The sequence below is a fragment of the Salvelinus sp. IW2-2015 genome, linkage group LG7 (assembly GCF_002910315.2).
Source record: "Salvelinus sp. IW2-2015 linkage group LG7, ASM291031v2, whole genome shotgun sequence".
NCBI lineage: Eukaryota > Metazoa > Chordata > Actinopteri > Salmoniformes > Salmonidae > Salvelinus > Salvelinus sp. IW2-2015.
This window is the reverse complement of record NC_036847.1, coordinates 27346578-27350501: the sequence shown is the minus strand read 5'-3', so window position 1 is coordinate 27350501 and position 3924 is coordinate 27346578. Positions and strand designations below refer to the sequence as shown.

Sequence of the window (3924 nt, the reverse complement as noted above, 5' to 3'; positions counted from 1 at the left end):
CTACATTCTTTACGAAACAGCAAAAGAGAAACTAAATTATAAACCATTGTCAGGATTAAGGAAGGTGTAAGACGCCATGAGAAACAAGAGTCGCCACCTGGAAGAACCAGAAAATAACCCACTAAAACAGATAAGAAAGAGATAAGAGGGGTGATAAAAATCTCAACTCAGGTACCAAAACTGGTACTGTAAAATAGATATTATGTAGTTTGCCTTTAGGGCCACTTTATTGCTGAGATGAATGAACAACTTGTAACTGATCAGAGGAAGCTGGTGAGAGGAGCTATAGGAGGATGTGCTCATTGTAATGGATGGAAGGAGTCACTGGAATGGTACCACAACACAAACACATGGAAACAACGTATTTTACTCCATTCCATTGATTCCATTCCAGGCATTACAATGAACCTGTCCTCTTATAGCTCCCCCACCAGCCTCCTCTGTAACTGATAGCATGAACACCCATTTTCACCATGCAATCAGACAGAAAGAGACAAAGATGCACGTGAGGATGGAGTATGCCAAGAGTTCTCTCCTTTTACCTGTACTCTCACAACCGGCTGTGGCTCCACTGGTTCCACCGTCTACAGGAGAGCAAACAATGTTAATCTGAACATGTGCCATATAACTAGACCTTCTACTGTATGGCCTGCATGGCAAGGCACGGATAGGTGTGTAGAAGCACAGTTCACCACACAAATAAAGACACAAATTCGCACATGCACGCATACAGTCAGAATGAAAATCTAATTCAGTTTCTGTATGAACACATACAGTCAGAATGAAATCTAATTCACTTTCTGTATGACACATACAGTCAGAATGAAAATCTAATTCACTTTCTGTATGAACACATACAGTCAGATGATAATGGGTTAAAATGACAGAAATAGATTTTGTTAGATTTTCTCATGTTGTTTGGGATGCTGTTATGTTATTTATGTTTCACAGATGTCGCACCCCTATACCAGCCTGTTCAACCTCTCCTTCGTATCATCTGAGATCCCCAAGGATTGGAAAGCTGCCCGCGCGTCATCCCCCTCTTCAAAGGGGGAGACACCCTGACCAAACTGTTACAGACCTATATCCATCCTGCCCTGCCTATCTAAGGGCTTCGAAAGCCAAGTCAACAAACAGATCACTGACCATCTCGAATCCACCGTACCTTCTCCGCTGTGCAATCCGGTTTCCGAGCCGGTCACGGGTGCACTTCAGCCACGCTCAAGGTACTAAATGATATCATAACGGCATCGATAAAAGACAGTACTGTGCTGCCGTCTTCATCGACCTGGCCAAGGCTTTCGACTCTGTCAATCACCATATTCTTATCGGCAGACTCAGTAGCCTCGGTTTTTCTAATGACTGCCTTGCCTGGTTCACCAACTACTTTGCAGACAGAGTTCAGTGCGTCAAATCGCGAAGGCATGCTGTCCGGTCCTCTGGCAGTCTCTATGGGGGTACCACAGGGTTCAATTCTCGGGCCGACTCTTTTCCTGTATATATCAATGATGTTGCTCTTGCTGCGGGCGATTCCCTGATCCACCTCTACGCAGACGACACCATTCTGTATACTTCTGGCCCTTCTTTGGACACTGTGATAACCAACCTCCAAACGAGCTTCAATGCCATTCAACACTCCTTCCGTTGGCCTCCAACTGCTCTTAACGCTAGTAAAACAAATGCATGCTCTTCAACCGTTCGCTGCCTGCACCCGCACGCCCGACTTGCATCACCACCCTGGACGGTTCTGACCTAGAATATGTGGACATCTATAAGTACCTAGGTGTCTGGCTAGACTGCAAACTCTCCTTCCAGCTTATATCACACATCTCCAATCCAAAATCAGATCTAGAGTCGGCTTTCTATTTCGCAACAGAGCCTCCTTCACTCACGCCGCCAAACTTACCCTAGTGAAACTGACTATCCTACCGATCCTCGACTTCGGCGATGTCATCTACAAAATGGCTTCTAATACTCTACTCAGCAAACTGGATGCAGTTTATCACAGTGCCATCCGTTTTGTTACTAAGCACCTATTCGACCCACCACTGCGACCTGTATGCCCTAGTCGGCTGGCCCTCGCTACATGTTCGCCGTCAGACCCACTGGCTCCAGGTCATCTACAAGGCTATGCTAGGTAAAGTGCCGCCTTATCTCAGTTCACTGGTCACGATGGCTACACCCACCCGTAGCACGCGCTCTAGCAGGTGTATCTCACTGATCATCCCTAAAGCCAAAACCTCATTTGGACGCCTTTCCTTCCAGTTCTCTGCTGCCTGCGACTGGAACGAATTGCAAAAATCTCTGAAGTTGGAGACTTTTATCTCCCTCAACAACTTTAAACATCTGCTATCCGAGCAGCTAACCGACGCTGCAGCTGTACATAGTCCATCGGTATATAGCCCACCCAATTTACCTACCTCACCCCCCCCATACTGCTTTTATTTCCTTTTCTGCTTTTTTTTGCACACCAGTATCTCTACTTGCACATGACCATCTATGATTTACCACTCCAGTGTTAATCCGCTAAATTGTAATTATCTGATTTATTGCCTACCTCCTCATGCCTTTTGCACACATTGTATATAGATTCTCTTTTTTTCTTTTTTTCTACCATGTTATTGACTTGTGTTATTGTTTACTCCATGTGTAACTCTGTGTTGTTGTCTGTTCACACTGCTATGCTTTATCTTGGCCAGGTCGCAGTTGCAAATGAGAACTTGTTCTCAACTAGCCTACCTGGTTAAATAAAGGTAAAATAAAATAAAAAAATAAAAGATATGAATGGATAGATGCAGACCTCAGCCCATTCTCCACAAGTCATGCCATCAGTCCAGCTAAATGCAGCACTATCTAAAGTGTGTTGATTCCACATTGAGAAATTATAAGCAATAAAACTCCATGAAATGTCACAATATGTCACTGGAAGTATCAGGATAGATTTACATTACAGGAATGCTCTGAGAGACTGTTTTGTTTGGTATCTGTATTGATGCTATGCTCAAGAGAAAGGGCAGCAGTCTGTATGATGTAGATATTGTACCACAAGATGCAATGATTTGAATACAGTTAAATTAAATGAAGGATGTCACAGTGAGCTTAACTCTGTTAGCTTCAAAATGGCTGAATGTTGTATTGTCATACCGCTGCAGCAGGCTTGGCAGGCTCTGGCTCCACTTGTTGACTTAACCTTGATTTTAGACTTGAGGCCTAACCAGTGCCTCAAATTCGAGCTGGTGAGAGGAGCCATAGGAGGAGTTGCTCATTGTAATGGAGTGAATGGAGTCACTGGAATGGTACCAAACACAAACACATGGAGACAACTGTTTGACTCATTCCATTGATTCCATTCCAGGCATTACAATGAGCCCGTCCTCTTATAGCTCCTCCCACCAGCCTCCTCTGTAACTGATAGCGTGAACACCCATTTTCACCATGCAATCAGACAGAAAGAGACAAAGATGGCACGTGAGGATGGAGTATGCCAAGAGTTCTCTCCTTTTACCTGTACTTCCACAACCGGCTGTGGCTCCACTGGTTCCACCGTCTACAGGAGAGCAGAACGATGTTAATCTGAACATGTGCCATATAACTAGACCTTCTACTGTATGGCCTACATGGCAAGGCACGGATAGGTGTGTAGAAGCACAGTTCACCACACAATAAAGACACACAAGTCGCACATGCACGCATACAGTCAGAATGAAAATCTAATTCAGTTCTGTATGAACACATACAGTCAGAATGAAAACTTAATTCAGTTTCTGTATGAACACATACAGTCAGAATGAAAATCTAATTCAGTTTCTGTATGAACACATACAGTCAGAATGAAAATCGAATTCACTTTCTGTATGAACACATACAATCAGAATGAAAATGTAATTCACTTTCTGTATGAAATGAATACTTGGTCGCTGTTTC

The 3924-nt window shown here is 43.8% G+C and overlaps 1 protein-coding gene across 1 annotated transcript in view; it reads right to left on the bottom strand.

Moving 5' to 3' along the window:
* Positions 1–3195, bottom strand: part of LOC111966747 (uncharacterized) — an 18323-nt gene extending 15128 nt beyond the window's left edge. Inside the window, exon 1 of the mRNA XM_070444579.1 lies at positions 3145–3195. The gene's annotated coding sequence lies outside the window, so the exon portion shown is untranslated. The remainder of the gene's footprint in view (positions 1–3144) is intronic.
* Positions 3196–3924: the final 729 nt, after the last annotated feature.